Source organism: Heteronotia binoei, chromosome 3 (genome assembly GCF_032191835.1).
Source record: "Heteronotia binoei isolate CCM8104 ecotype False Entrance Well chromosome 3, APGP_CSIRO_Hbin_v1, whole genome shotgun sequence".
NCBI classification, from domain to species: domain Eukaryota; kingdom Metazoa; phylum Chordata; class Lepidosauria; order Squamata; family Gekkonidae; genus Heteronotia; species Heteronotia binoei.
Genome location: NC_083225.1, coordinates 51,341,554 through 51,353,564, shown reverse-complemented (window position 1 = coordinate 51,353,564; position 12,011 = coordinate 51,341,554). Strand labels below are relative to the sequence as shown.

General features: G+C 43.7%; 1 protein-coding gene across 3 annotated transcripts in view; it reads right to left on the bottom strand.

The window, feature by feature from the left end:
• FHL2 (four and a half LIM domains 2) overlaps window positions 1–8,967 on the bottom strand; it is a 29,548-nt gene extending 20,581 nt beyond the window's left edge. The window contains exon 1 of one of the 3 annotated variants that reach the window (XM_060233783.1): window positions 8,855–8,967. The gene's annotated coding sequence lies outside the window, so the exon portion shown is untranslated. Of the gene's footprint in view, window positions 1–554; window positions 700–8,854 lie in introns of those variants that run through there. The other 2 variants (XM_060233782.1, XM_060233785.1) reach the window with 2 other exon arrangements.
• Window positions 8,968–12,011: the final 3,044 nt, after the last annotated feature.

Here is a 12,011-nt window from a genome sequence, read left to right as displayed (position 1 = left end):
AGTCTAATCTCAGTGAAATCAAGCTCCTTCACATGATGGCAAACGGACAAGGCTATTTTCTCTCCTGTGCATTCGGCTGCTGCAAAAATTAATGAGGTCCTTTGTTGCTCAAGGAGGCAGGAAGTATTCACAGAGGAGTAAAGAAACCAAAATCTGAACTCTCCCTTATTCATTACCTTCTCAGAGGCTTACCCAGCATGGCACTGCCACTGGGTTGCTAAAACCATATCAGGGGCAGTAGAGACAATACCTCCTCACACCTGCCATCCACAGAGCATTTCATCTGCATGCAAAAGCATTATTTCTACCTATTCTTCATACCACATTTACCAAAACAAAAGGTCACCATCTATTGCTTTAACCAATTACCCTACCAAATTTTACCCTTTTGCCCTATTGAACCTCCCCAACAAAGACTACTATCCTTTTAAAAAAAAGTCTTATTCTTTTATAGCCTCACCTAACACCTCATCTTATCCTAGCACCATCTGCTTTGTTATTTGCAGCAAGGATTCTTATTGGCTGCCGGGTGACAAAAAGGGTTGTCTACTTACGCACCGTTAATGGTACTCTCTGGAGTTGGTATGGGGCATCCCATCCATTTGCAAAATGGGTAGAGGAGCGGAGGATGTACAGTGAGTGGGGAAAACCTCCAGCCTAAGAAAGCAGCTCTCCGGATTTCTGTTCAGCTGTCTGTGTTGTGTGGAAACAGGCGTCTGCCTTCACAGCCTAGTGAAAACCCCTGTGTATCATTTTACCATATAAGGAGACAAAAGCACCAGAGACACTAACTCTTTGAGGCTCAGTGCAGCTGGCATTCGGCGCTCTCTTAGGCAGCAGCTTCTCTCCACACCTACCTCTCCCCCCAGCAGTCCTTACATTGTGTTTTACTGGTCCAGTCCTTCTTTGTGGGTGTGTGAGCGTGCGCGTAACAAGCCAGATTTTCACTCCTATATGTGTCCTTTAATTTAAAAAAATCAATTTCCCCTATTTCACCTAAACAGTTCTTGCAGGAACAATGACTAAGAATGTAAATATTGACTCTCATCTTCATAGACTTATGCACACCCTTTTGGCCCTGGTTAAGTCATAGGTGATTATGTTTGTACTCCTTCTATTGCTTGCTGTAAATTGACCTATTGTTCTAAGCAAAGGTGGTCAAAGGTTAGGAAGTTTCAGGGTCACTTCTCAGCAGGGGGTTAGGGGGTGAGGAAAGCAGCCCGGGTGATATTGTGGGGAAGAGGAAATGGTGATGCCCCCCCCCCCACCTGGGCAAACCATTGCTCAAAATTGCTGGGCCATAATTCTCATATCAGTTGTAGCATGGTTCTCTGAAGCGGACCTCTGTTTCAAGCAAAACTCTGAGTAAAACGTATCGATACAATGGAGAAACAATAATTTTAACAAATCCAGCTACCATTTTTCCCCTCTGATTTTACAGCTTGGCGTAGTGGTTAAGAGTGCAGACGCTTCTCTGGGAGAACTGGGTTTGATTCCGCACTCCTCCACATGAAGCCAGCTGGGTGATCTTGGGTCAGTCACAGTTCTCTCAGAGCTGTTCTCTCAAGAGCAGTTCTCTCAAGAGCTCTCTCAGCCCCATCTACCTCCCAGGGTGTCTGTTGTGGGGAGGAGAGGGAAAGGAGATTATAAACCATTCTGACATTCCTTCAGGTAGTAATGGGCATGGTATATATCTCTTCTTCAAAGAGAAATGCTCTCCATATGCTAGAGAAGGGACAGCCTCTCAGAATCCCTAGGATACGGGGGTGGGTGGGTAGGGAGGATCAAAGCTTGCTGCAGAAGGGCTTTTGCTGTAATCATCACACTGATCAGGGTGTAAGTATTTCAGTATGAACTAGAATCCTTTTCAAGTTGCCAGGGCAACCATAATATAATATAATATGATAGCACCGAAACACAGCCCTATGTATACCTGCATTCCTTGAGTTTTTTTCCTGTCTGTCCTGGCAATAACCATAATGCTAACATAATGCTAACATTTCAGCTTTATCAGTTACACAGACATTTTAAGAAAGCAAATAGCTTAACTACTCAAAGAATGCAAATGATTAACTTTGCCTTAAATCTGCACTTTCCATTGCCTGCTGTCTCCAGCCACCAGTTTCCCCTACCACTCTCTACTACAGCCCCTCCCTCCCCCCCCCGTTTCCTCCCATCCCAACTTATTCCCGCCCTTGCCTCTGAAGCCTATCCTTTTCCCCCTCCCTCCACTTGCCTCTTTCCATTCTTTGGTGTAATTTGGGGTTGCAAAATCAACCAGAAATTCTATCCAGACCTCTTTCCCCCCTATGATGTCTGAATGTGCATAGACATTGCTGTTATTGTTCTGAGATATTTTCAGTCCCGATTATAATTCTAAACTTGTGTGTATTTTTATGCAAACCTGAGGTTCCACCTAGGTTTGCAGAAACAAATCCTATACCCTGGTTACCTATAGCTGATTACTTTGACTGTGTATCACAACACGTTTATTTACTTATTTATTTATTTGATTTATATCCCGCCCTCCCCGCTGAGGCAGGCTCAGATGTGCAGGTCTTAAGGTTGTGAACTGGAGGAATGTTTTATCAACTGGTCCTGCTTGTGATGCATCTTTTCCAGTTTTAATTAAATATATTTGTTAAGGTGAGGTAATATGTAATATTTCAATGAGGTTTTTGAGTTGAAATGTCAGCATATTGAGGACTGCTTTACAAACATTTTGTACAGACAGTTGAAACCAGGGCTTTTTTTGTAGAAAAAGCCCAGCAGGAACTCATTTGCATGTTAGGTCACACACCCTTGATATCACCATTGTTTCACACAGGGCTTTTTGGTAGAAAAAGCTCAGAAATAACTTATTTGCATATTAGGCCACACCTCCTGGCAATAAGTCAGCTGGAACTACGTTCCTGTGCGTTCCTGCTTTTTAAAAAGCCCTGGTTGAAACTTTTTATAAAGCAGAAATGCACATGAACACAGTTCCTGTTGGCTTGGTGTCAAGGGGTGTGACCTAATATGCAAATGAGTTCCTGCTAGGCCTTTTCTACTCCACCCCCCAAACAAGCCCTGGTTAAAGCACAGTATAATACAAAAGGTACACCATGAGAATGCATCATGCAAATTTCCTCCCAACTTAAAATCATGTCTGTGATGCTGCGATAAACTGGGGTCCAAATGTACTCAGTGAGTGGACTAATACTGCCAGGCCATCCAAAGTAAATCTACTCAAAATCTTTCTCAGAGCTATTCAGTGGGGCTTAATCTTGAGCAAGTGATGTTAATATTGTTGTGTAAAGAGTCAGGGAATAAAACTGTAGAAAACAGGTAGCTTTTCAGGAAAAAGCAAATCAAGAGTAAATCTCCCTGATAGTATTGCCAATTCCCAGTTGGGGGCAAAGGATTCCTTGTTTTGAAGGCCCTCCTCCCCCAACTTCAGGGCTATCAGAAAGTGGGGAGAGGGATTGAATGTCCTCTGGGCACTCCATTATACCCTATGGAGACTGGTCCCCATAGTGTATAATGGATAATCATCCATGGGTATCTGGGGCTCGGAGGGGAGTGTTTTTTTGATGTAGGATCACCAAATTTTCAGCATAGCATCTGGTGCCTCTCCTCAAAAACCCCTCCAAAGTTTCAAATGTTTAGATCAGGGAGTCCAATTCTATGAGCTCTAAAAGAAGGTGCCCCCATCCTCCATTATTTCCAATGTAGGGAAGGCATTTAAAAGGAGCACAGTCCTTTTACCCGTGATGGCCAGAACTCCCTTCAGAGTTCAATTGTGCTTGTTACAACCTTGCTCCTGGCTCCACCCCCAAAGTCTCCTAGCTCTACCCCCAAAGTAGTATTGCCAGCCCCCAGGAGGGGCTTGGAGATCTCCCACCTTCACAGCTGATCTCCAACTGGCAGAGATCAGCTCCCCTGGAGAAAATGGCTGCTTTGAAGGGTGGATTCTATGGCATTGTACCATGCTGAGGCCCCTCTCCTCCCCAAACTCCACTCTCTTCTGGATCCATTCCCAAAGTCTCCAAATATTTTCCAAAACAGACCTGTCAATCCTATCCCAAAGTCCCCAGATACTTCCTGAGTCCAACCTGGCAAAAAGAATACAGTCCTATAAACAACTATATGCCTTACACTGCTTTACACATTAAAAATACCACAGAATAAACTACCCTGTACTGCAAAGTTGAGGAACGAGTCCAGTTCTGGATTTTTTAAATTTGTCTGTCAGATACTTTTTTCTCCCACATGTAGTCAGTTTTCTGAATTCCAGTGCATTCTTTTATGACTCACAGTCAGAACTGTTTATTCAAATTAACACTGCAATGTTTCAAGTAAATGACCATTCCTCTGAAATACTGGCTGCATAGAAATATGTTTATCATGGAAGCTCTCTCTCCCTCTCACACACACATCCTACTGCTCTGCCACACACAGAGCAAACTGTAAACACATATGAAGAAGATGCCAAGAACCCATAGAAATGTCCATTCCTCCCTACCCCCCCCCCAAAAAAAAAAATTGCAACCCCAGAGCAATTTTCCCAGTTTGGATGTATTTTAACCATTTTTCAGAGGAAAGGAGGCGATAAGCATTCGAGTACTCTGATTTTACATTTGGGAGGGGAAATCAGTATTGAGGGAACAATGGACGACAGCCAACCCCTTTCATATGCATTAGCAGAAAGCCCTTTCAATCATGTACATGGGCAGGGTCTAAATTTTCTTTGCCAAGGGAACAGATAAGATTATCAACTCCTTGCACAAATAGAGCGCCCGAATAAATTAGTCCCTTGGAAGCAATCCAGTGAAACCCCAGATATAGGAGAGAGTAGGGTTGCCAAGTCCAATTCAAGAAATATCTGGGGACTTTGGGGGTGGAGCCAGGAGACTTTGGGGGTGGAGCCAGGAGACATTAGGGGTGGAGCCAAGATCAAGGCTGTGACAAGCATCACTGAACTCCAAAGGGAGTTCTGGCCATCACATTTCAAGGGACGGCACACCTTTTCAAATTCCTTCCTTCCATAGGAAATAATGAAGCATAGGGGCACCTTCTTTTTGGGCTCATAGAATTGGACCCCTTTGTCCAATCTTTTTGAAACTTGGGGGGTATTTTGGGGAGAGGCACTAGATGCTATACGGAAAATTTGGTGCCTCTACCCCAAAAAACAGCCCCCCCCCCAGAGCCCCAGATACCCGTGGATCAATTCGCCATGATTTTCTATGGGAATAAATCTCCCTAGGGAATAACAGGGTTCCCAGCAGACATTTCCCTCCCCTCCCCCCGCTTTCTGACGACCCTGAAGCGGGGGGAGGGCCTCCAAACCGGGGGATCCCCTGCCCCCACCTGGGGATTGGCAACCCTAGGAGAGAGAGAACTTTTAGTTGCCACCATCAGCAGAATGATTTGATTTGAGGAAGGCTCTGCTGTTCTGCTTATTGTTGACTCTGCCAATGAGGTAGCAGGTTGAAGAGTCTCAGAAGGAAAGTTAACCCTATGCTTCCTCAAGGATAGGGTTGCCAATCCCCAGGTGGGGGCAGGGGATCCCCTGGTTTGGAGACTCTCCCACCACTTCAGGGTCATCAGAAAGTGGGGGGGGGATGTCTGCTGGGCACTCTGTTATCTCCTATATAGACCAGTTCCCATAGGATATAATGGATAATTGATCTTAGGGTATCTGGGGCTTGGGGGGCTGGGTTTTTTTTATGGTAGAGGCACTACATTTGCAGCGTAGTATCCAATAGCTCTCCTGAAAGTACCCTCCAAGTTTCAAAAGGATTAGACCAGGGGGTCCAATTCTATGAGCCCCCAAAGAAGGTGCCCCTATCCTTTATTATTTCCAATGGAGGAAAGGCATTTAAAAGGTGTGCAGTCCCTTTAAATATGATGGCCAGAACTCTCTTTGGAGTTCAGTTATGCTTGTCACAGCCTTGCTCCTGGTGCCACCCCCGAAGTCTCCTAGCTCCACCCCCAAAGTCCCCAAATATTTCTTGAATTTGATTTGGCCACCCTACTCAAGGATCTGATGACATCTGCATGCATATGAAAGCCTGTACCCAGAATTAAACCTTGTTGGTCTTAAAGGTGCCATTGGACTCAAACTATGTTGTATTGCTTCAGACCAGCATGGCCACTTACCTGAATTTATTTTCCTCAAGGTAGTCATCAAGAGGTGTGGATGCCCAAAGAATAAAAAAAACCCCAACCAATACAAGATTTTTAAAAATAAAAGTAGCTTATTTAGAAACTGAAAGCAAAGCTAGGGGTGGAATTTGAGGGCAAGTACAAGTCTAATTGGAGGACACGGAGCCAATAACTGAGTATCTCTTTGAATTCTAGGGCTTTTCCACATTCCCAAATATCCTTGCTTGTCAGTTCCTGTTTCTTCAGAGGGAGGGGATTCTGTTCTGTATATGCTTTGCTTCCTGTAGTGGTCAATTTGATATCACAGAGGTTTGTGTCTGGTATACCTCCCTGCAAATTTAGATGGCAGATTTTTATGCTGGACATAAACCTGTGTGATATCAAATCGACCAGTAGAGGGGGCAAAACACATGTTGAACAGGAATCGCCTCCAAGAAATAAGAACTGACATTGTGGAAAAGCCCCTAGAACTACTCAATTGATTTATTTCCAGAGAGAAACTAGGGTCTCATTTGTTTCCCTTGGGTCATATGTTTTTTTTTCCAAAAAAACCAATCTGGAGGTGCTGCAGACCGTTTACAAATGTGTAAATGCCATCATATTCATCCAAACCAGATAGACTGTTGGCTGTCCTCTTACTCTTCCCTCTTCCCCATAAAGCAAGAAAAACTGCTTTTGGGAAATGGCATAGGCAGATTACACAAAAGTAATAGAAAAACAGCTAAAGCTCTCTTTGCTGAGCCTAAAGTAGCTGTTTGGATCCTGGAAGATGGCAAGATTCACCAGACTGGGTTTTGGAACTGGAAATGACAAATTATTTGGTTGTCTATATTGCACATTAAGGGGGGGAAAGTGCAAGGAAGCCACATGTATGATGATGCTCTGTCCTTTTTGGACCGTACAACACAGTTGCTGCAAACCAGTGATGTTTCATGAAGAAAAGTATATGATGTATGGAAATGTAGAGTATGTCTGATAAATGTGTTTCCATCATGTTTCCAAGATGCATATTTTACTTCCACATCATATACATTTGCTGTAGAAAACTTTAGGGTAAACCCAGCAGTTCCCCAAGCAACTGAAGCATGAAGTACTGGTCTTCCAAAAATGTAGCTGACTGATTCCATGCAGGGCAAACAGCAATTGTCATTCATACTCATTTTACAAAGTCCACAAACCATGAAACTGGTTCAGCCAGGTTTCACTCAGCTGACCATCAGCACTCTGTGATGAACTGACTCTGCTCAGCTGGACTGAAATTTTATAGCAGGGGAACTCAACATGCAACCAAGCCTACAGAAAGAATAAGTCACACAACAGCAATTCATTTCGCTTAAAGATCATGAAGAAGGATGCAGCTTTTCATAAGGCAAAAGGCATGCAGAGACCCTTGTATGTTGAGCAAGTAGTTCTCATTAGGAGAGGGTTTGGCCAGAACCATTCAGCCTTTCAGACAAAGGGCTGATGAAAGCGGGGGTCCCCCCCAAGATGTGGGTTATCTACAGTTCCAATGATTTTTAAGAAAAAATTGAAATTAGTTTGCTTAAATCTGGATCTGCTATAATAGAGTTTTGGAAAGCATCAGTTTTTATCTTGGTGCATAAAACTGAAAGAAATTTTTGTCCCCAGGAGTGCAATACTTATTGCCATAACAAAGCAATTTACCGTAGCTTTCCCATGCAAGTATTCTTTGCAAACTCCGCTTGAAAAATATTGTTCCCTTGAGATCAATTTAAAAGGCAGTTTCAGTGGGATAAATACTTTCTAATGGGTGTTCGCCAGCTGTTGATGTTATTTTGCACAACAGTTATGAGGAATTCCCCTCCAGTCACAAGAGCGGTACACAGACACATGTCTTCTATTTTCCCCTTTAGGACAGCTCCCATGACTCCCAAAGCATAGCAGGTGAAACATATAATCAGGATAATCTTCTAAGGCCATTTGACAAAAGGGTCAAGAAAAGAATTCCAAGAGTTACTCAGAAATGTTGCTACCTTTGCTCTGGTTCTAAATATTCAGTGTCAAAAAGGGGGGAAAGCAAACTTTTAAAAGAGCCTAATTCTATGCATATTTACTTGGGAGACACTCTATGCCCAACAGGACAACCTTATCCCTAAGTAAGTAGGCAAAGGCTGCAGCCAAAATTGTTTAAAAGATATACATTAGGGCTCCAACTTTTCTAAAATAAGATATAGATCTTTTCAGAGGTACTATTTTCTTTCTCCCAACTCAATGGTGTTTTTTAAGCTATGAAAAGGGCAGTGTCTCTTTTAAAAATATCATTTTCAAGTGAGGAAAGCACCTTAGACAGGATAGTTCAGGAACAGCATGTACAGAGAGCAATAAAACATTATTGACAGTGCAATCCTATGTAGAGTTACACTGTTGTAAACACCTTGACTTCCATGGACTCAGAAGGGGGTTTAGTGCTGAGAATGGCACTGTTCTCCATCTGATGTATTTAACAAACAAAACTGTAAGAGTCCAAGCCAACTTTTGTCATTTCAGCAATACACAAACAACTAACACAACAGTAGCTCTTAATCTCCTGATTCCTGCTCATCGAGTTTCAGTAGAACTAAGCAGTAAAATGTATAAGCATGTTGCCATGTGCCATGGATGGGAAGTGAAATACAAGCACTCCCCAAAACCCGTTTCCCCCCTTTATTCTGGCATGAAAAGTCAAGAGGGGACTCTATGCTCTTACCTTGCTGGGCAACCGCTGTGTGCTCCAGTCAGGGAATAAGAAGACAAAGCCCTGCTTTATTGGATTACCCAAACTATGTATTTAGCAATTAGAACACCAAGAGTTCATTTGCTGGATGAGCTATAAATACAGTATCTCCAAAGAAGCGGCCAATCTGAGAGACAAGAGCCACACAGCTTCTCTGCGCAGCTGGCCTTTTAAGGAGCCCAGGTCGACAACAGAAAGGGTGACTGAGCCCCTGGTCAAGTCCACCCATCTAGTTTATAGCGCACTTAACCAGCAATTTTAAGCAAACTTGTTCCAAGAGTAAGGCTAGTTGAACTCAGTGGAACTTACTTCCAAGTAAGCCTGTAGAAGGATTGGGCTGAACATCTGCAGTCTCAAGTATGATTACTTTGGGAGTAAACCTAGTTGTATACATAGAGACTTACTTCCATGTAAATACACATCAGATCACGATTCAAGAAACTGTTTCCATGAGAATCTTTATACAAAAAGCATTATGAATGGATAGAGATACTTACTGTCGCACCTTATTTTAAAAACATCTTGAAAGTATGTTTATTGTTGAAATTCTGCTCCATTAGCTACTGGAGCTGCAGGGCCAAGGTTTATTTAGAGGGGGAAGTTTGCATCCTGGAATCCTAAAGATTCTTTTTGAGTACCCTTGTGAAGCATCCTAAATTAGCAACTTAAATTGCAGCCCTCGATTGCAGCCCTGGTTTGTATGTTCACAGGTGTGGCAAATACCCACGCCAGCACAATTGTCCCCTGGACAGGATACACAACTGGCAAAGATATGTCACACACATTCCACCAGTCTGCTGAGAAGCAGGTTGAAAGTGCTGTCCTAAATGGAGTTACATTAGGTTTGGGGCTGGACATCTCCTGGCATTACAACTGATCTCCAAGGTACAGAGATCAGTTCACCTGGAGAAAACGTTATGGTATTATATGCCATTAAAGTCCCTCCTCTCCCCCAAACCCCGCCCTCCTCAGGCTTCACCCCCAAAATCTCCAGGTTTTTCCCAACCCAGAGCTGGCAACGCTAGGGCTAGTAACAGTTGTGTGCAAGGCTCATGTTCTATTTAAGTTATATGGGGGTGTGGGGTGTTGCCTCTGGATCATGCCTGTCTCGATCAGGTATCAGCATCCTGCAAAACCCTGAGTGTTGGCAGTCCAGTAATAGCTCATTCTGTTACAAATTTTGGCCAATAGCGATATCTTTAAGGTTTTAATTTATTAAAGTTTTCTGTAGCAAACATTCTGAGCCTCCAAGTTGGCAGTTGTCACAATACTGTGTATGATGAACTAGTAATTGTGTTCAAGAGGGAATTCCACAGTGACAGGAGACTGCTTCTGTTCAAAAAGTAGGCACAAGCGTGGAAAACACCTACCTGTAGGTGTTGCACAATTGTTGTTAGCAATGAATATAGATTGGCCTTTCAACCTTAGAGACAAGGATCAGGATGGCATTCTAGGCAAAGTGGAACACTTCTCAGGCTCCAATCCAGCACACAGTGTCTTAGAAATATGTACAATTAACCTCATTATAAAGGGTAAAGATAGTTCCCTGCACAAGCACCAAGTCATTACTGACTCATGGGGTGATGCCAAATCAGGAAGTTTTCTTGACAGACTTTTTATTATGGGATGGTTTGCCATTGCCCTCCCCAGTCATCTACACTTTACCCCCAGCAAGCTGAGTACTCATTTTACTAACCTTGGAAGGATGGAAGGCTGAGTCAACCTTGAGACAGCAACCTGAACTCAGCTTCTGCTGAGATCAAACTCAGGTTGTGAGCAGAACGGACTGCAATACCGCAGCTTACCACTCTGTGCCACGGGGCTCCTCCATTTCCATTATAAAGATGCCCAAACATCTCTGAAGGTCCTCTCCAGGAGGAGGTACAACTATGCTGTAAGTCCTGCCTGAAAACATGAAGCTGCCTTATATGGACTATTATCAGTCTATGAAGATTGCCTACTAGGACGGGCAGCATTCTCCAGGATCTCAGGTTGAGGTCTTTCCCATCACCTACTGCCTGTTTGCCCTGATCTGGACAGGGAGACCATCAAGGAATACCAGGGTCATGACTTGGGGGTAGGCAATAGCAAATCACCTCTGAACATCTCTTGCCTTGAAAACCCTCTGGGGGTCACAGCTCTGACCAGATGCCCTTTCCATCACTGCTTGATCATTTTAAATAGAGATGCAGGAAATTTAACCTGATGCCTTTTGCATGAATGTCAGATGCTCTACCATGACCGCCAAACATACTGTATAGATGCTGTACCACTGAGTCATCATGACCCCACCTTTTCTACTGTCTTCTGACTGTGATCTTTCTTCTTCCAGCAGAGTCCAGCAGCAAAGTTCCATTTATGGGGAAAAGAGGACTGTTAGAGCCTTAAAGTTACTCTCATGCAATTTATGTTTTAATATTGTGGGAGAGAAAGCAGAGAAGAAGCTCTTGTTATGTGAATAAGCATTTTAAGCCCTGGTTTTTATTCTTGCTGTGCAAACCCTACTGAAGCTAGAACTACTTGAAGCCTTGTATGAAAGTCAGTGCTGCCAACTCAGGCTTGGGAAATTCCTGGAGATTCGGAGGCCGTAGCTAGGGAGGGTGGAGTTTGGTAAGGGGAGGGAGGTGAGCATAGGTGCGATGACATGTTCAGGTCAAAGATCTGCTGCTCTAGCTTCTTGCCCTTTTGTCAGGTCACTTCCTCCTCCAAAATTCAATTTTTTAAAATTTCCTACCTCCTTCCTCTTTCTCACTTGCCTTTTCTCCCACATTGCATCACTTGTAGATTTTTATGTGCATGATTTATTTACTTACTTTACTTATACCCAGGGCTGGCCCTCGACTGTCTGGCACCCTAGGCAAGGCTAACTTCTGGTGCCCCCCCCCCCCCCGCACTAATAATGTCACTGAGTCCCATGGGGGTGCCCAATTTGACACCCCCAGAAGGCCAGTGCCCTAGGCAATTGCCTAGTTTGTCTAGTGTTTATACCCTTCCTTTCTTCTGGATGGGAACCCAAATTGGCTCACATTTTCCCCTTCTCCAGTTTATCCTCACACCCTTTGAGGGAGGGTAGGCTAAGCATCTTTGACCAGCCCAAGGTCACACAACAAGCTTCCATGGCGGAGTGGGG